Source organism: Bidens hawaiensis, unplaced genomic scaffold (genome assembly GCF_021521415.1).
Source record: "Bidens hawaiensis isolate Kalapana, Puna unplaced genomic scaffold, B.hawaiensis_p1.1 tig00056988_1, whole genome shotgun sequence".
NCBI classification, from domain to species: Eukaryota; Viridiplantae; Streptophyta; class Magnoliopsida; order Asterales; family Asteraceae; genus Bidens; species Bidens hawaiensis.
The window spans coordinates 30,516-52,682 of NW_027500281.1; the positions used below are offsets into that span (position 1 = coordinate 30,516).

At 39.7% G+C, this 22,167-nt stretch overlaps 1 pseudogene across 1 annotated transcript; it reads right to left on the reverse strand.

Moving 5' to 3' along the window:
• Positions 1-101: 101 nt before the first annotated feature.
• Positions 102-18,439, reverse strand: LOC143601697 (expansin-like A2; annotated as a pseudogene). Its single transcript, XR_013147703.1, has 5 exons — positions 18,268-18,439; positions 17,284-17,393; positions 17,023-17,201; positions 516-555; positions 102-332 (listed from the first exon to the last, which is right to left on the reverse strand). The product of XR_013147703.1 is annotated as an expansin-like A2 (transcript).
• Positions 18,440-22,167: the final 3,728 nt, after the last annotated feature.

The window sequence follows — 22,167 nt, forward strand, 5'->3', positions numbered from 1 at the left end:
TATATATTACGAAATAAGAATGATACATAATCCAATTGACACCATACACCATGGGCTCCTAAACAACATATTACTCCATAATCATAATATTATTTCCAAATCTAATCACATCGACCACAACCTTCTTCGGCAACATCATCAATTTGTACACCAGAATCATACACGACTCCGACATTCCAATTAGCGGGGAGAACACTCTTTGCCCAAATCATCTTCCAATCATATCCTGATGTCACCACCAACCGAAATTGCATTGCCCCGACTGGAACTCCAGTCGTTTTCCATATAGCACCTGACTTTCGGCTCAAGAAACTCCAATTTGTCGAACCAATCTTAAAAATAAACAAGTTTTCTTTTAGATGAGAGTTATATTGCGTTAAATTATATTTACAGATAACAACTAACAACCAAATATTTACCATGGCTATATCAACGCCTACGATCTCGGTTTGGCCACCTTGATACAAGAACTTGATGGCAAGATAATTGAGCTTCTTGTTGCTTGATTATTGCACTCTCACACCTAGGTTTTTGCCTTTGTAATCACAATATATCCTACACATAATAAACTTAGCATTTATATTTAATACTACTATATACATATATACATGTCATATTTTGAATCAATTAAGTTAAAACTTAAAAGTTAAAACTTAAAACTAAGCTAAAATTACATCACATTATCACATACCATATAATATAATATCAAAATTACGAAATAAAATAATCCACTTTATAAAATTAGTTATGAAGATTATAATTAAAAACCCATTTTATGTATAAGATTTAACACAAAAGCGGTAATACATTAGGAAATTCTATGTTTGAAATTGATTATGTATAGAAAGTGTAACTATGTATCTATGTTAGTATGTTATCAAATTTCAATTCTCTTAGGCCAATTGATAGAGCCCACCACCTCCAGCATAATATGATATGACAACATCTATCAGTAGGCAGTAGCCCATTAGACTTTATAGATTTAAGCCTGACCATTTATATTTTTTCAAATGGGAATAATTTTTTTTTATCTTTTAAACATATCAATCAATCAATCACACTCATTAAAAATCTCGTTAATAACATAACTATTAGTAGGGTCTGGGGATAGTGATATGTAGGCAAACCGTACATCTAACCCAAAGAATAGAGATGTTGCTTCCAGATAGACTCTCAGCTCAAATACAATATATATATATGTGTGTGTGTGTGTGTTGCTTTCAAAGCCCAAATACTATATATATATAGTGAAAAGATCCAATACACTAATTCTTAACGTACGTTAACGTACGCGAATCCCGTTTTCACGAATCGATCAATGAAATCACATCGCAACATTTCGGAATCGTCAATACCTATCCAATTAATCATCGGTTAACCGAAAAAAACAGTTTTGGATCGTTAATCGTTACTTTTTTCACGAATACCGTTTTTTGAGCGTTTTAGGTTTTCGTCTTTGAGCGTCTCGCGTACCTCTGGTACGTTAAGGCATTAGCGTACAATATCTCTACCCTATATATATACATATATAGGGGTGAGTTAACGTAAAATAATGACTTATCATACATTAGGTACGCGACATTCCAGAGTATTTAAAAAACGCGCGGTGGCAATTTCGTAAATAACCCAACAGTAGTTCGCAATCAAAATTCGTCGATTACAAATCAACTCTGATCCAAATTCGGAACTTGTCGCTCAATCTAATCTAATTTCTAAACTCTAATCACATCTTAAAGTATGAAATCTATAAAGTCAAAAACAAAAATTGAAATAGAACGTCCCTGAACATTAAAAATCTTCAAATTGATCAAAAATTGATGATTTAATCAATCGAATTGATATGTAAGTGGCTTTAGAATCATCAATCGATTATGAAAATACAAATTAACACACTTAATTGAGCTATGATTAGGGTTCATGTTTAAACGTTCTGCTTAAAGTTTAAACATTCTGACCAAAATAAACACCAAATTGATGATTTAATCAATCGAATTGATGTGTAAGAGGCTTTAGAATCATTAATCGATTATGGAATTGCAGAAATAACGCACTCAATCGAGCTCTGATTAGGGTTAAAAATATTATGTTTAAACGTTCTGAAACAAACTGAAGAGCTTTAAACGTTCTGACCAAAAAAGAGCAACTTTAAACGTTCTAATACGTTCAATGAAGTTCTGGGTGTTCAAAAAACAATGAACATCTTTAAACGTTCTAATACGTTCTAAGAAGTTCAGGTTGTTAAAAAAAAGTTTAGAAGTTCTGATAAAGTTTAGAAGTTCTGGGTGTTAAAAAAAGTTTAGAAGTTTTGATAAAGTTTAGAAGTTCTAAGAAGTTATAGGTGTTTAGAACTTCTAAAACTAAAAAAAAAAAATTAAACACCTATAAACATTAAATTGAACACTGAAATCACTTCAAATAATCTCATAATCATCAAACAATCGTCAATCGACCGTTAATTTGATCATTGATTCGATCATATGAACAAAATATAAAACGTCTGCAACTGGTTTCTGCAAATGACACTTAAAACTTAAAACGTTCAGTTAAAACCCATCACTCAAAACTCAAAATTGATCAATTGAAACTTCAAATTGATGATTAATTGGACCAATTTCAAAGTTTAATTGGTCAATTAGTTCAACAATTTCAATTTCAATTGGTCAATTTTATCAACAGGTCGTGACGCAGGAAGATGGTGTACGGTGGACGGAATCATTGGATGGTGGACGGTGGACAGGATCGTTGGATGGTGACAGATTGTTGAACGGACATGTTGAAGGTGGACGAAATCGATGGGAGCAACGATTTGATGAATATTACAATATTGCCACCGCGTGTTATTTGAAATCGACGGGAATGCGAGTCGCGTACGTAATGTACGATTAGGGATTATTGTATTGGATCATTTATCTATCTATATATATATAATGAGGAAGGTTAACGTACAAATGATATTAACGTTCTAAACGTGAGAATCTAGTAGAGTAATTACATAATTATTCTACTTGATTCTTACGTTTAGCACGTTAATTTCATTTGCATTTGATCCAAACCCTATGTGTGTGTGTGTGTCGTGTGTGTGTGTGTGTGTGTGTGTGTGTGTGTGTAGAAAATGGTTCAAATAAGAATAAGAAGTTTCCTAGGAATGGTAGGAAACAACAAAATTTTAACATTTGGCATTACAAATGATGGTGAAAGAACAATTATAGGAAACTATGTCGGTTATAATGATTAAAGAGTAATTCTATGAAACTATGTCGGTTATTGGTGATTTTAAATATCAACCATTGATTAACATGATCCAATGACTATGATTTATTCCTAGTCTTCCTAAGAAACTAATTATTTTTAGGATAACCCTCATATATATATATATATATATATATATATATATATATATAGAAAATGGTTTAAATAAGAATAAGAAGTTTCCTAAGAATGGTAAGAACCAACAAAATTTTGACATTTGGCATTACAAACGATGGTGAAAGAACAATTCTAGGAAACTATGTCGGTTATTGGTAATTTTAAAGCTCAACCATTGATTAACATGAACCAATGGCTTAGATTTATTCTTACTCTTTCTAGAAAACTATTTCTTTTTATTATAACTCACCCCTATATATATATATATATATATATATATATATATGGAATGATTCAGGAGAGAAATGAGATTATTGCAAGAATTGCGAGAAATTAATCTAAGCCATTGATTTGTCTAATCAATGGCTTAGAGTTACTTATGGCGAAATTGTAATCAATAAGAAAAAAACTGTGGAAGGTTTTTAGAAGAAAGGACCTTTTGGACTGATTTTTTATTTTATTATTTTTGCAATAATCACTTTGTATATTAGAATATTAGTTTCTGTTATCGTATTAAATTGATTCCTCCTTTTTAGTAAATTCTCACTTTTAACAAATCAATTTTTAAGTTGAGTTTTTAACTATTTTATTAGTTCCTTTATGTAGCGTTTGATATGCAGGAATGGAGGATGAAATAGAATGATCTACTTTGAGGGAATGGAAAATAGTGTGTTTGGTTGACCAAAGAAATGGAATGACCAATTACCTAGTCCATTCCATTCCCTCTAAAATAGCCCAATTTCATTCCATCCATACCCCATGTTTTTTTTTCATTCCATTCTCTAATTCACCCAACATAACCTCCACCACCCTCCCAACAACACCACCACCCAACATCAACACCTACCACCGCCACCAACCACCGCCGCCACTGCCACCAGCCACCACTATCGCCGTCCACCGCCGCCACCAACCATCGCCATCAGTGGCAGCCACTCAGCGCCACCAGCCGCCCCGCCGCATACATCAACCATCACCCCACCATCACACATGCCGCCCACCGTCACCGCTGCCCACCGCCGCCGCCACTGCAACCAATCACCACCATCGGCGTCCTCCACCACCACCACCCACCTCCATAAACCATCGCCATCAGTTCCCGCCACCCACCACCTCCAGCCACCCGCCACATCTATCAATCATCGCCCCACCGTCACACACGCCGCCCACCGTCATCGCTGCCCACCACCACCTCCACTGTTACCGCCACCGCTCCCACCACCACCACCACCACTCACTACCATTTTAATTTTATTTATTTTTTTCTTACCTACCAACAATACAAAGTAATGATTCATTTCATTCCCATGTGGTAACCAAACATTTCATTGGAATGGTAATAACCCATTCAATTCCTTTGTCCATTCCATTACCACGTCCATTCCATTCCGTCGTCCATTCCATTACCCCATACCAAACAGACCCTTATAGTTAACACTATGCGTATGTTATAAGGATTATTTTACTACAATAAGTCATATTAATACATATATTGGAATTTAAGGAGCTATTTACTATATTGAGTTATATTAATATTGGATTGTGTAGAAATAATACAAATTTTACATAAAGTGTATGTTACTGTTACCACCACCGCTCCCACCACCACCACCACCACTCACTACCATTTTAATTTTATTTATTTTTTTCTTACCTACCAACAATACAAAGTAATGATTCATTTCATTCCCATGTGGTAACCAAACATTTCATTGGAATGGTAATAACCCATTCAATTCCTTTGTCCATTCCATTACCACGTCCATTCCATTCCGTCGTCCATTCCATTACCCCATACCAAACAGACCCTTATAGTTAACACTATGCGTATGTTATAAGGATTATTTTACTACAATAAGTCATATTAATACATATATTGGAATTTAAGAAGCTATTTACTATATTGAGTTATATTAATATTGGATTGTGTAGAAATAATACAAATTTTACATAAAGTGTATGTTACTGTTACCACCACCGCTCCCACCACCACTCACTACCATTTTAATTTTATTTATTTTTTTCTTACCTACCAACAATATAAAGTAATGATTCATTTCATTCCCATGTGGTAACCAAACATTTCATTGGAATGGTAATAACCCATTCAATTCCTTTGTCCATTCCATTACCACGTCCATTCCATTCCGTCGTCCATTCCATTACCCCATACCAAACAGACCTTTATAGTTAACACTATGAGTATGTTATAAGGATTATTTTACTACAATAAGTCATATTAATACATATATTGGAATTTAAGGAGCTATTTACTATATTGAGTTATATTAATATTGGATTGTGTAGAAATAAAACAAATTGTACATAAAGTGTATGTTTTTGTGTAGGTTGTTTAGGGATAATTTCATTATATTGATTTATATTAGGATTGTATAGGAATTACTCCAACTCAGTGAATAATATTAATATTGGATTTTGTAAGGATTATTTCAATATGTTGGGGGTGTGGGGATTATTTCATGGTGTAAGAATTATTGCATTGTGTAGGTGAATGGTAATAAATTTACCTACACAAAATTTAATTAAAAATAAAGAATGTTAAATGAGGAGATAAAAAAACAATCTTAATGTAGGGATCACTACACGGTGTAGATAAATGGTAATAAATTTACCTACACAAAATTTAATTAAAAATAAAGAATGTCGAATAAGGAGATAAAAAAACAATCTTAGTGTAGGGATTATTACACTATGTAGGTAAACGTATGATGGGGAGATGAAAGGAAAAAGAAAAAAAGAAACCTTGCTATTTTTTTTAATTTAATTAAAATTAAAAAATTAAAAAATGGAAAGCCTGGTATGATACACGAATAAGAGAAAAAAAATGTAAACTCAAAAAACAAATAAAAAAACAATAAAGGAGGAATAAAGATGAAACTTCCATAATTTTAATAGTTACCAAAAACAATAGTTTTAATTCTTTACCAATATATACCCCTAGATTTAATTAAAATAAAAAAAGCAAAGAAATTTTTTGATTGGTCAGAATAACTTCTCGCACTTCTCGTAATAATTTCATTTATCTCTTGAACTTAACCACACACACACACACATATACACACACATATATATATGGTTTGGATCAAACACAAATAATATTAAGGTGTCGTGAGAATCAAGTAGAGTAATTATATATACAAGTAGAGTAACTCTATGATAATTACTCTACCTGATTATCACGTTTAACACGTTAATTTCATTTGTACGTTAACATTTCCCATTATATATATATATATATATATATATATATATATATATAGGTAAATAGATAAAAGAATAGGTAATAAGAATACTAAATTAAAAATACACTATTAATTTAAAAAAAATTATAATAATATATTATTTAGCATTGAAACTATATATTGTTTTTAGAATGAACCATCTAAGTAACGTATTTAACGAAAAACTATTTATTGCTCATTGAAGTCTTTAATCTTAATTTTTCGTCTCCATAAATTCATATTCTTAATCATGTATCTTTATCCTTTAAAACATATATACACAACTTCAAAAGGAATCTCTATTCCAACTCATAACGATCTAAAAGTTTAACCTCAAAACTTTTTATAGTAAATCAATTATTTATTCACAACTTCTTTTTCCTTAATTAGTCACCTCTAATTATAAATAAAGGGTCGAAAACGGTGCTAAGTGTAGGAAATAAAAGAAAAAAAACACGGTGACATTTTTATAAACACAGTTACACTATATATTGTAATAATAATTATGTTATAATTAAGGGTGTTCATTAGATCGGATAACATGTTATTCGGTTAAATGTTTCGTATTTGAAAATTTAGAACCCTATCCGAAATCCAATCCGATCCGAATTAGAGACATTCCTATCCGATTCGAATCCGATCTGAATTGAATTCGGATGTCAGATCAGAATCGGATAATCCGAAATTATCTTAATAATCTGTATAACAAATATACAAACTTAAGTTTTATTAAGTAAACATACAAAACTGGAAAATAAAAATAAAACACTACAAGAATTAGGAAGTTAGGTAGTGTTAGAGAGTATAACGACGGAGTGTTACAACATTTTTCCCTATGGTGTGTTAAGTCGATTGAACGAATAATGAAGTTATGGTTATAAAGTTATTGCAAATATTAATGGACACCAATAACATGCATGTTATGTATTAGGATTATTCGGATATCCAAATAATCCAAACTATCCGGAATTCTTAGAAATCCATATATAAATCCGGTCCGAATCCGAATTTGTTATTCGGATCGATCCGATCCAAATATGCGATTTAGAATTTGGATCAGATTATTCAGGTTTCAGGTTCGATTTGGTTTCGAGTTTTTTCGGATTTCGGATTTCTTGAACACCTTTATTTATACTTTTACAATTATTATAACGCGAATTCATTTTATTGTAATGTGATAATTATTTCACTATAACACATATAACTATTACGCTAGTTGTAAAAATACAGCTTAATCATCATTAGGCTAGTTCAAACATTGTTGTAGCGCAATGAAGAAACACTAACCAGACCCCAGACAGATTACTGGTAACCTGGGGGTTGGAGAGATGTTTCCCACGAGGGGTTAGACCCTTGGAAGATGGTTCTTCTGATAACCTGCAAAACAGACACCGTGAGCTCGTCACTGAGAAGGGGGGGGGGGGGGTTCCTCCTTGTGACCACCCTCCGGCGTGAGAATCAGACTAGATTGCTCTTTAAATATAAAAGTATATTAAGAGATTGCTAGAGCAGATATCAGGTATAATATGATGATAATGTAGTAAGATATGATCATACCATTTGTGGTATTTATAGCCGAAGGTAGGTTTCCAAGGGGTTTAGCCGGCCCAACACGCTACCAACTGTAACCTATGCACGTGCCCTGCCTGTGAGTGGTGGATAGGTAGCGGCTGACACAGAGCAGGCGTGTCGTGCACTCTTCCTCTTCTGCCAACTACAGGCTAGGCACGTGGTATGGCAGGAGTTGGTGGGTAGGCGGCGGCTATTGGTCACAGTGCTGTGGCGTGCTGTCTGCCATGCTGCTGTCAGTGAGCTGTCGCATTCTTGGTCAGATCTTTTGTCTGTACCTCGTCAGGTATCACACAAAAGATCCTCCATCATACGGACTGGCTCATTTAGGCGGGAGTTTTCCCCCTCCCGCCTTTGCTCATTCCTTCAGGTGACACTGGGGAGAGTTAAGTGCCTAGTGCGTGTAGCCATGCTGCGCGGGTGGCCTTCCCTCATGGCTTGTATCCGAGGCTGCGGGAACAGGCGGAGTCCTTCACCATGGGAGGCATTTCCTGCGGGACCAGCTTGCATACTGCGCGTAAGGACGTCACTTCTCTGAGCATGGTTGGTCCTGCGGATCCAGTTGGTCTCTGCGCAGACGTCCCTGTTTAAGGTGAGTCTTGCGGGTCCAACTGGGCTCTGCTGGGACCTACCTCTTCAAGTCCCCCCAGTCCAATGTTCTTCTCATGCGTGTTTAATAAAGTGAGGTGAACTTTTGGACTTAAAAAGGGTTTTGAAAAGGGTTTTGTAAGGTTTTCCATGGGAAGTCCTTGTCACTTGCAGAAATGCCCGAGTTTCCTGCTTGGTCTTTGGGTATGATGCGGGTAGGTCTGTAACCTCCTCGCAGGTCAGGAGCATTGAGTCCCAGTTGTGTGGATTCTCCATGAGGTTTTGGTAGTTTTGAACATAGTGATCAATTATGTTAAAACCACCAATTCCATCCTGGAGCTTCAAACAACGTAGTTCTCGACGTTCCCGCTATGCGGGGATGTTATTTCCTTTTCCGCAAGCATTGCCCAGAAGATCCTTCTTGGTTTCAATTCCCAGCGGAGCGCTAGGTATGTGAAGGGTTTTGCCTTAACACTGTACCTGCGCTCGTCTTACGGTTACTTTACTTCCAAGGTATTCCTGGCGTCAATTCCCTGCGGGTGCTAGGTATGTGAAGGGTTTTGCCTTTACACTGTACCCGCACCTGTCTTATAGTTACTTGGTTGCCGAGGTACTTGGCTTCAATTCCCTGCGGGTGCTAGGTATGTGAAGGGTTTTGCCTTAACACTGTACCCGCATCCGTCTTATGGTTACTTGTTCGCCAAGGTTTTCTTGGCTTCAATTCCCTGCGGGTGCTAGGTATGTGAAGGGTTTTGCCTTAACACTGTACCCGCATCCGTCTTATGGTTACTTGTTCGCCAAGGTTTTCTTGGCTTCAATTCCCTGCGGGTGCTAGGTATGTGAAGGGTTTTGCCTTAACACTGTACCCGCATCCGTCTTATGGTTACTTGTTCGCCAAGGAAAGGGGGTATTTTCCCGCTTCTTTTTTTTTTTTTTTTTTTTTTTTAAAATTTTGAATTTTGAAATTCGAAAGGTTGGTGGAAAGATAGGAACAGTCCAAACCTCTGAAACGTCGCGCGACGGTTTCTTCTGACTGTCAGGACGTGCAGGAAGTTATGGTGACGTGACATTATATGGTCATTCCAGACGCTTTTTCAGGCGCGTGGGCGCGATTTTTCGGGCGCGTGGCCGCGAAATTACTGGCACACGTCCTGTCAACAGCTGTTGCCAGTCTGCCTTTTGCCACGTGTCATAGTTTCATTGCACATTTGATTTCTCTCTCCTCCGCATTAAATTCACCGCATTAATTGCGATTACTATATAAAGGGGGGGAGGGTTATTTGCAATCCACACTTTCCACTTTCATCTCTTCTTCTCAAGTAATTTCCGGCGAATTTTTCTGTTCAGTAAAGCATTACCCTGAAATCTCTTTTTCGTCTTTCTTCCACCATGTCTTCTCATGATGCTGATGACCAGAAGACTGCTGGCGAATGCCAGTGCTCTCTTCCTGTCGATCTGTACCAGTATATCGTTAGGAAGTTCATGCTCGAGTCTCTCGAGCCTGAGTTTCCTGAACCCCACCATACTGTGTACGATGCCCCTAGTGGCAAGATCGGGGTTTATGCTGCATTCTTTGTCTACGGAAACCTTAGGTTTCCGTTGACAAAGTTTGTGTACCGTGTTCTGGAGAGGCACGGTGTGCACCTGACAGAGGTGCACCCCATGGCCATTGCCAAGGTCCGGCACTTTGAGTGGGTGTGCCGGATACTGGGCCTTGAGCCCCTCGTTGACCGTCTGATGACCTTCTACACTTGGAGGTGCATCCAGGGGTGGTACACTCTTACAACCCGTATCAAGGGTTTAAAGATTTGTACCACCGAGCGGAGTCTTCGCTCGTGGAGAAGAGAGTTCTTCTTCATATCCGCTCGCGCCATCCCCATCGCCATGAAGTTCAAGAATGGCCAGGCGCTTCTCGAAGATATCCCGGGTCCATTCCCCGGTTTTCCGTTTTCCGGAGTCGGCGATGGTGATGCTGGGGATGAGCCGGGTGTGGAAGGCGGCGAATGCGGATAAGGTTCCGATCGTCCTTGAATATGGTTCGAACTCTGTCCCTTATGGTACGTCTTGTTTCATTTTGCTGACTTCGATTTTTTTCTAACTTTCTTGTTGATTTCAGAGGGGAACGATCTTCAGTCGCTCCTGAACCCGCGGGAGGAGGATGGTCCCGCGCGGATGGGTACTCGTGCTCTGGACGAGAACGAGTTGCCCATCTTAGAGCAGACCGCGGGTCGGTTCGTGGAGGTTTACCCGCCAGGCCAAGAGATCCTGAGCCACCGACGGCCAGGTAAGCCTATCTTCTACCCTGATCCTCTCAATGCTGTGCCTGCTGCTGGAGTTGACATTTCTTCTTCTGAGGAATCCGCAGAAGGTCCTCCACTGGTGCGGAAGAAAAAGGCTGCCGTCGGGAAAGGCAAGGAGAAGGTGGCCTCTACGGCCGACCCGGTAGTCCTATCTGACTCGGAGTCAGATAGTGCAGAGGTGGCGGGGGAGCCCGGTGGTGAGGAGACCACCGCTCCGGAGGCTGTAGCTGTTACCTCCGGGGAGGCAGCGACGACGACGGTTACCGGTGTCAAAAGGCCGGCTCCATCGGGTTCGCCCCCGCTCGTCCGTGCGTTCAAGCTCAAGAAACCCCGTGAGTACCCCCATAATTCTTGTCTAGATTTGTTGTTTCAAATAAATTTTTCTAACACTTTTGCTTGTGCAGGTGTGGATGTTGACGCATTCCAGGGTGGAGTTGGAGCAAGTATTCCCCCGCCAATGACGGTAGGCTCGGTCAGCCTTCCCGAGGCGTCGACCCAGGCGTCTACGCCTGCTTCCGCTGGTTCCAGCCTTCCTGAGGCTGTTCCAGCTGAGAAGGTGTCTCCGCCGGCCGTGAGTGCAATTTTTACAGCATCTTTCACGGAGCCGGCGGTTACTGTTGCTGAGGAGGTGGCGCCAACCATTGCTGCCACAGCGGCTGCCACTATACCTGCGCCACCGGCACCGACGGCCGGACCATCAGGTATGCGCCAGGCTTCCCGCCGATCTATGCCACCTTCCCGTCTGCCTGACCTGTTGGATGGATTTCCTTTAGGTTCAGGTGATGGGTTTGGCGGCTATCGGCCTGTTATTGACCCTACAGGTACGTAGGGTTCTTTTTCCCTTACATATTTTTATCATCTTTTCCTAACTGCTTTTGTTTCTTTTGCAGTGTCGGATTCCAATGAAGTGTATGTTCCAAGATGGAACATACGCCGAGGAACAACCCTTCGCACCCCTGTGGAGTGCGTGGATTGGGCTCGCCACGCTGCTCCTCATGGTGCGTTGGGGGAAGCCATGGCTAGCTACCAGGAGGGTAGGCTAACCAATGAGCTTCGGGTTCTCCAGGCCCGGACGCAGCCCCGCGTCGAGCTGCTTTGTCGTGAAAACGACAAGTTAAAAGCAGCTCGCGCCAAAGATGTATCTGAAGCGCGGGCTCTTCGGGAGGAGAACCGGCAGTTGGCCGCTGCCGCAGCCGAGAAGGAGAAGGCATTCAAGGCCCTCGAGGTTGAAGTCCAGGCGCGACTCGAGGCCCGCTCCAAGGCTGCCCAAGCTGTGAATGAACAGCTTCGGCTGGCCAAGGAGACTGCGCGAAACTCAACTGAGAGGGCTGCCAAGGCTGAAGCTGTTGCTGAGCCGCTTCGCGAAGAGAATGAGCAGCTTAAATGCAAATTAAAGGCTCTTCAGCATGCTCATGACGCCTTGGCAATGGAAGATGCCAAGAAGCTGCAGGAGATCCTTGACCAGAGGGGGGTGCTTGACCGCACTGAAAGGAAACTCAAAAGCGTCGAAGAGGCTGCCGCCAAGGAAGTTCAACTTGCCAACCTTGATAAGAGCGGAGCCGAACGTGCTTACAAAGAGAGTCAAGCTACCCTCCAATGGCTGCTTCGAGAAGCGTTGCCTCAGGTATCTTTAACTTTTTCTTTACGCTTTCTGCTCGTAATTAGAAAATGTTCTAACTTGTATTCTCTTGTAGGTTGTGCGTCGGGTCCTTTCGGAGACCTCTTATGACGATGCGATGAGCACAGCCCTCAACGCTTCTCATGAGGATGGGGAGAAGACTGGCTTCCTGCTTGGTCTAGGGTTTGCTGAGAGAGGCTTTCCGCCCTCCAACTTCCCTTTATTCAATGTTAATACTGAAGCTGCTTATGACCAAGCTGTGAACCAGTACGCTGCCTTCCCGCATCCAGTGGTGGAGAAGGTGAACGAAGCTGCTGCTGCTGATGATGGGCTAAACATCCTTAAGGCTTTCCTTGGGCAGCCGCGCTCTGACGGTGCTGGTCCAAGCGGAGGTGGCCCTGAAGCCTGATCCTGAAGATCCCTTCCCACTGCTAGGATAGACTTAGCTTTGTATAGATTTCTTTTAGGCGGGTAGTTACCCGGCCACTGTTGTAATATATCATTGAAATATACGATTGTTATTCCTTTCATTGGATTCTTTGCTTTATAAACTTATGACTTGCATACTTAGTTTAAAATAGCAATTTTCCAAGTGTTTAGAATAAGAACCTTCGAACGTGGTTGATAGTGGGTTAAAGTTTCGCTTCCTCCTTCGTGATTGTGCGGGTAGAACCGTCACTTGCACTTGGTAGGATGGCTAAACTTTAACTTTTATCTAACCTGCGTGTAGGTTTTTCTTACTTTTTGAGGATAAGTTAACCTTTGAACGTGGTTGATAATAGGTGTGAAGTTTTGCTTCCTCTTTCGTGATAGCGCGGTTAGAACCGTCACTTGCACTTAGTAGGATGGCAAGACTTTACCCTTATCTGACCTGCGTGTAGGTTTTTCTCATCTTTTTAAGAATTTTGTTTTGAACCGTTCGACGCGCGGTTGTTGGTGCAGTTCCCTCGAATGATTCATGCGGGACAGACCGGCACTTTCATTTAATGGGATGAACTCCTTCAACTGACCTGCGTGAAGGTTTGCCACGTTATTGGGTTCGTGCGGGTAAGACCGCCTTCCCACGCAACGACTTCACGTAATGTGAATGTCGTCCAGTGTTGGATAGTTTTAACCGTTCGACGCGCGGTTGTTGACAGGTTATTATTCAGTTTCCTTAATGATTCATGCGGATAGACCGGCACTTTCATTTTTGGGTGCTGAACTTTTTCCCCTTCAACTGACCTGCGTGAAGGTTTGTCACGTTATTGGGTTCGTGCGGGTAGGACCGCCTTCCCATGCAATGACTTCACGTAATTATGCGGTGAAAACCGGCATATTAGTGTCCAGAAAAGTATAAATGTAAAATCATCAGCTTCGATGTTCTAGAGAGAATCATTTCCATTAGAAGTGGCTCTTGGCCTTTTCTTTACAAATTGGAATTGATTTACATGCAAACTGTGTAAATGAGCTCCCTTCCATGTTGTTGGGATGGGAGCGCCATCGAGCCGACACGCACCTGTTTCGGGATCTCGTTCTTTACGCAGCATGTAGTCTCTATTGAAGCTGATTTTTTATTCGTGTTTACCCCAGCCGTGGTTCCACACGCACCTGCCTGCCTGCTTAGCTTTTATTTCGCCACGAGGTGCGCGAGCGTCCCATCTCTGACGAATGTTTCGACCATGTCTTTTACGTCTATGCATTCTTCAGTGTTGTGGCCTTTTGTTCTGTGATAGTCACAGTACTTGCTCCGATCAGCATCGTGACGATGTCGGATTTCTGGAGGCTTTGGCCATGGGAGCTCTTCAGTAGCAAATATGTCAGTGACGCTTTTGGTAAGTGGCGTCCATCTGGGGTTCCGGTGCGGCTTTACATTATCCCTTTCACCCAATCGGTGCTGTAAGCCGGATGAGGTGTCAAAGTTTACCCTTGACTGCCAAATGCCTTGCTTCCGTTTTTTGTTCAATCGGGCGGTGAGGACGTTGTCCTCTCTCGTCCTCTGGGTGTAAAGGTTTGTGCTCTGCGGAAGGTCTCTACCCAGTTGCTTCTCCGTTTCCGCATAGCGTTTGGCTGCTGTCATGATGCCATCCCATGTGGATGGCATTCCATCTTTACCCGTTAGGGTCCGGATAAGCTCTGGGTCCTGCGCGCCCTGGATGAAGGCTGCGCGAACAAGATCCTCGCTGATATTGCCCAAACTTAACTTCTTTGAGTTGAAGCGAGTGATGAAGTTTGGCAGAGATTCATCTTCTTCCCGTGTGCATTTGAGGATTGTCCATTGCTCCTCGGTATACTTTCGCTGCTGGCTGAAGTGTTGGCTAAACTTCTGCTGGAAGTCTGCCCAGTCGTAAATGTGGTTAACCGGTAAACGATCAAACCAAGCCCTAGCGGCCCCCACCAGCGTCATTTGGAACATGTAACACCACGTGGGTTCCGTCCAATTGCTAACGGTTGCCCCCGCTATGAACCTGTTCAAATGGTCGTCTGGATCAGATAGGCCGTCATATGTGCCTATGTTAGGCATTTGTTTAGCACTCTTCGGGGCAATTGCTTCAGCAATGTCCCGTGCAAATTTGGACGTTCCTGCATTTGTAACGTTTGGTCTGAACGTTTTAGAGAAGTCTCGTGGACTTCCATCTATGCTTTTTGGTTTGAAGGCTTGTCCAAAATGCCTTTTCGGTTGGGTTTCCGTTTCTTTACGCTTCCCTTTTGCCTTATGACGAGGGTTCGCGTCGGAGTCGGATTCCTCCGAGTCATCCTCCCAGTATTCGAATTCGTCGGCCTGTTGCACGGAACGCAAGCGTTCGTTCAACTCAGCCTGGAGTTCCTTTTGTCGTGCCTCCGCCCATGCCTTGACTTCGTCGAGAGTCTGGCGGGGGAGTCTTCGTTTTTCAAACTGGGTATCGGTGGATCCCAGTAGGCGGTCATTTACTGCACTTGCCCCTGCTTTAGTAAGTGGGGTAGTGTTCGTAAAATTTACTTCACTTGCCCCGGCTTGGGTAACCGGGGTAGTGTTTGTAAAAACTGTGTTGCCGGTATTCCCTCCAGTAGCTGGGGTTGTGGTTACCGGAGTTTCTTTAACCATCTTTCTAGAAGTTTGAAAAAACTGGAGAAAAATGAAGTTCTAGCTTTATGCACGGATGGCGCCAATGAAGAAACACTAACCAGACCCCAGACAGATTACTGGTAACCTGGGGGTTGGAGAGATGTTTCCCACGAGGGGTTAGACCCTTGGAAGATGGTTCTTCTGATAACCTGCAAAACAGACACCGTGAGCTCGTCACTGAGAAGGGGGGGGGGGTTCCTCCTTGTGACCACCCTCCGGCGTGAGAATCAGACTAGATTGCTCTTTAAATATAAAAGTATATTAAGAGATTGCTAGAGCAGATATCAGGTATAATATGATGATAATGTAGTAAGATATGATCATACCATTTGTGGTATTTATAGCCGAAGGTAGGTTTCCAAGGGGTTTAGCCGGCCCAACACGCTACCAACTGTAACCTATGCACGTGCCCTGCCTGTGAGTGGTGGATAGGTAGCGGCTGACACAGAGCAGGCGTGTCGTGCACTCTTCCTCTTCTGCCAACTACAGGCTAGGCACGTGGTATGGCAGGAGTTGGTGGGTAGGCGGCGGCTATTGGTCACAGTGCTGTGGCGTGCTGTCTGCCATGCTGCTGTCAGTGAGCTGTCGCATTCTTGGTCAGATCTTTTGTCTGTACCTCGTCAGGTATCACACAAAAGATCCTCCATCATACGGACTGGCTCATTTAGGCGGGAGTTTTCCCCCTCCCGCCTTTGCTCATTCCTTCAGGTGACACTGGGGAGAGTTAAGTGCCTAGTGCGTGTAGCCATGCTGCGCGGGTGGCCTTCCCTCATGGCTTGTATCCGAGGCTGCGGGAACAGGCGGAGTCCTTCACCATGGGAGGCATTTCCTGCGGGACCAGCTTGCATACTGCGCGTAAGGACGTCACTTCTCTGAGCATGGTTGGTCCTGCGGATCCAGTTGGTCTCTGCGCAGACGTCCCTGTTTAAGGTGAGTCTTGCGGGTCCAACTGGGCTCTGCTGGGACCTACCTCTTCACGCAATTACATTATCCACAATAATGACGATTTTGTCACTGCGTAGACTTTTTCTTCATGTCAAACAACATGCACGTTAATTTATTTTGTATTGATTCAAACACTATATATGTACCATTTGTCTATTAATATAAACTGAAAATTAAAAATCATCCAAGTAACTACTTTAGTTAAAAAAAAACTACTTTAGTTGGAGATGATCTGGTGTGACATGCCAATGATTCAAAAGGTAATGAGATTTTATATTTAAAAAAAATAATATTTTTCTTTTCTGGTACCTTTTATATTCCACGTTGGCGGAACCAAGCTTCAATAATTTTAGCTCCATACCCTTGTTAGCCATCGCCATTAAAGCTCTGCTACTCAACACTAATTCTGTCTCCGTCTTGTTATTCAAATCCGTCACTATCACCTGAGTGCCAGCCTTATAACACAGCTTATTATCCATGCATCTTACCTGCAAAATAATCAAAACTCGTAACCTACAACCAAAATGAATAAACACCAAGGTGATCAAAATAAATATGTAAAACACGTACCTGGAAACAAGCCCCACAACCCGACCCGGATTTGAAGATGCTTGGATCACCAGCAGCAAGATGGCCATTGTAGAAGCTTGTAGCAAATGAACCATACCCACATGCTCCATCTAATTAGTTCGAAAAGGGTCATGTTTATAGCTACATTACCCCTATCTGATTGATTGATTTAAGACGGCCATCCACAAAATACTCAGACAATTGTAGAGGTACAAAAGAGCCGACCCGAGCCCAGCTTGGCTTGTTTTGACTTAAGAGAGCTTGAGTGTGACACATTTCGAGCTTTTTTACTAAAGCTCGAGCTCGGCTCGTGTTTTCAAACTCGGGCCCTGCCCGTCTATTATTTATTAATTTGTTTATATACATTTATAACTATTCATGTATATATTTAAGAAAAAATCTTAAATAAGCCTATGCTTGTCTTGAGCTTGTGTAGTATCATAAACTAGCCTAATCTCAGTTCGAGCTCAACTGTGCTGTGTAATATTTATACATAGAAGTCAAAAGAGGTAAAACTAAAAAATACACAAGGCCCGACAAGCCCAAATGAGCTTCCCGTACAAGGCTCGAGCTTGGGCGACTCTAGCTCAAAAATTAGCTCACGAGCAGCTCAACTTATTGTTTGCAGTTTGCACCTCTAGAAGACCGTTTTGATTAAAAAAAGTCAAACTCTGAAAATCATTAACTAAATCAGCTAAACAATATTCGAACGACTGTTCTCAATTCTCATCATGGTGGTGTGGGGGTGGTGGTTTCAAACGTTGAAAAGTATTAGTCGGACATTTAACCTATATCTGGAGGATCATGGAGGATCGTTGTGACAATAGACGGTCAAACTTTGAAATTCTTTTGGAAAAACGACCGTCCTATATTTTCTTGCCGTTGAAAATGATTAGATGTCGATGGTGTACGTATAGATAACCCGTTTAAAAATCATGGTCAATCTGGTCAAAAGTGAATATTAAAAAAAAATGAAAATGTTACATGAAAGAGCAGAAGCATTGGTGAAAAGAAAAGCTTTGGTTGATGAAGACACCTATCACAAGCACTTGCAGATCCACTTATTGAAAGAGTAAAGAGAAAGTACAGGAGGATTGCCATTGTTTTTTGTTGTGTGTTTTTAGGGGTGACGTGTGTTTATGGGTTTATATAGATATTTGACAATTCATTTTATTTTATCTTACTTTTATCAGTTTATGTATTTGTTTATTAATAATGTCGGTGAACATCATTTGTCTAGGGAGTCGGGAGTGTATCATATATTTTTTGAATTATTGAAAAATATATGATACACTTGATTATTGAAACAAACGTATTTGATCTCTCTTATGTTTATCTTTTTAAGAGCCTTGTTTTTCTTTATATATGTGTACTGGGTTATATATCTATAATATATATAAATAAAGGCATAAAAATTTTACGTGTCGCGATATGGTTGTTCCTCCTTTTTTTGGAGTCACCAGATTTGCTTGATTTTTAAATGTAGGCTTCTCATGGGTATGAGTCTTACCAAACCAAGATTTTCCTTAAACGGGTTATAACATCTCATTGAATTAAAAATTATTCTCACCAAATTATTTATATAAAAATCCTATAAAATAGGATATAATAAAAAATAATATCTTATTTATTTTAAAAAAGATATATATATTATTTAAATTAAAAAACCAATTTGATAGTAAAAAAAATAAACGGGTCTTGGGTCTCATCAAACCATAAGTATATTATTAACTTTAAATATTATTTATAATTAAAAAACCTATTTCATACTAAAAAAAATAAACGGGTCTTGGGTCTCATCAAAACCATATAGCTTTTAAACCGGGTTATAACATCTCATTTATTTGTGAAACAATTTATCATCAAACCATAAGTATATTATTAACTTTTATACAATAAAAAAAATATAAATTAAAAAATTAAATAAATATTAGAAAAAATAATATAAAACAACCCCCGTAATACGGGGGATAAAAACTAGATAACTATTAATAATATCAAACTATTGTCTCATCCTTTAGTGTATAACTGATATATGTTTGTACTATACACTACTAGATAAAAAAAGAGCATCAATGGTGGAGTTGTCTGTCGATGGTGTAAGCCTTGCCGACGACAATCCCGACATAAACAGGTTGTCGAATAATAGGAGGTTTACTCTTGCTTACAGATTACCAATGGTTGTTACCTTGGAATCACCATTGGCCACTAAACTGACGGGTCATCGACAAATATCGTCCAAGTTGACTATTATCGACAAATTTCCTACACACCCTTTGTTGTTTTTCTGTTAATGGAATCGAATTCTATGTTTCTGGAGAAAAAGTAACCATAGGTCTTCTCTATATGTACATATGTATTTGATCAAGTTTTTCTCATTTACGCATATGGCATCATCGGTCAAATATAAAACACCTATTACACTGTTATGAGCCCATAAACCATTATTAGAAGCCCACAAATATATTAACGAAAACATAAAAATCATATGTGTCGCGATGTGGTCGTTCCCCCTTTTTTTGGAGTAACCAGATTTGCTTGATTTTTAAATGGAGACTTCTCATGCATTTTACCCGAATTCATGGGTATGGGTCTTACCAAACCTAGATTTTCCTTAAACGGGTTATAATATCTCATTAAATTAAAAATTATTCTCACCAAATTATTTATGTAAAAATCCTATAAAATAGGATATACTAAAAATTAATATCTTATTTATTTTAATATATATATATAGTATCTAAATTATAAAACCAATTTTATAGTAAAAAAAATAACCGGTCTTAGGTCTCATCAAACCATAAGAATATTATTAACTTTCATAAATATTATGAATAATTAGAAAACCAAGTTATAGTAAAAGAAAACGGGTCTCGGGTCTCATCAAAACCATATAGCTTTTAAACCAGATTATAACATCTCATTTATTTGTGAAACGATTTATCATCAAACCATAAGTACATTTTATTAACTTTCATACAATAAAAAATATATCTTCAAAAAATAAATATATACTAAAACAAATAATATAAAACAACCCCCGTAATACGGGGGATAAAAACTAGTTCGTATATATATTAATACATAAAATAATATCATCTAAATAGATATAGGTAGAAGTATTGTTATATACCCTATCATACTTTTATGATTAATATGATCCAAACAAATTTAGATTCTTAAACTTACAAGATCAACTAATTGTGGCTGGTTCGTAAAATCAATCACGCCAGCAATCTTGTACCACATTTTCACCTTATCAATGTCATACGCTCAAAGCACAATTGGTTTTGCATTATCGTTGCAGGTGTTCATGAAAACCCACGAAAAAGTGGGACTTCCGCCAAGCTTAGTGCTTATTTACAAGCAGTTGAGTCGTCTTGTCTTTCTATATTGTGGTTATATCAAAATATGTCATGTTTAATATGGCTTACAAGCCTCTTAATGTCTTTTAACCACTTCATCATACGGAGAGAGCATAGGGTAGAGAATAGAGATGGTTGGTTAGTGGCCAAGCCCGTGTTTACACTTTTCACTTTGATAACAAATTAACAATGCACCAATCAAACCATCGTATAATCTAACGAATTTATATTTTTTGTTCAATAATTTTTATGTTGAATATGTTAACGTTCATACATTATTACTTTCTAGTAGATTGATATCGTGTAGAATTTGTTAAAATTTTAAATAAAACTAGATTTATTGAAATTAATTTGTCTGACTTCTATAAACAGATTGAGTTTTATTAGGTTTACTATTTTGTTTTAACATTAATTACAGATTAATATCATTCTGTAAGAAAAAGTTATTTCATGAAACATTTTGACAAATAAAATTTGGATTCATATAAAATGGAATATTTTGGATGTATAAAACATTAAAAGGAGTAAAAAAATGTTGGGATGGAGTAAGAAAGAGACAAGCAGGTGGATGGTGGCTGGCTTTAGTTGGAAACAATCTCCATTGCTTGTCACCGACACTTTTTTGTAATCTAGTTTCGATAAAACTTAAGTTCAATAAATGTACAACTGAATTTCATATAAATTAAATAATATTAAGATTCGTAGACTATGGATATGATCTCTTACGATAGGTTAAATTATTTTAAAAAGAGGGAAAAAATGAGAAGTACAAGCCATTAATAATCAAAAGAAGGCAACAAGCAATAGAAAAAATTATGGAAAAGCGTAAAATAACTTCAAAATCGGGTGTATTTTAGGTGTTGTTTGATTTTAAAGACAAAAACTGACTACAATCTGATTTCATGTCTGCAATTAAAGATGTGGTCTGAAGGTTTGCAATCTGAAAATATACTATTGTTTGTTTTATAAACTGTATATCGTCTGCATAAGCTGAAAGTTAGTTACCTATCGTATATATCACAGTAGATAGAAGTCATTTAACGTCTGTAAACCGCTAAAATAATTAGTGGTGGTGTACGAACTATGGAAGTGGGTGGTGGTAGACGGTGACGGTGGTGGTGGACAGTGGGTGGTGGTGATAGACGGTTTTGGTGGGTGGTGGACGGTGATGGTGGCCGACAGTGGGTGGTGGTGGTGATGAATGGATGTGGTGGGTAGTGGACGGCGGTGGTGATAGGTGGTGGCATATGGTGGGCGGTGGTGGCGCCGGACGATGGGTGGTAGTGGACGGTGGTTGTGACCGACGGGGGTGGTGGTGGTGATGGACGGTGGTGGTGGTGGGTGGTGGTGGCGGCGGACAGTGAGTGGTGGTGGTGGACGGTGGTGGTGGGTGGTGGTGGCGGCAGATGGTGGGTGGTGATGGTGTTGGACATTGGGTGTTGGTAGGATGTTAAGAAGTGTGAAGAAATGTGAAGATGGTGGATATTAGCTTATTTTTTATGTGACACTCGTCAATTTC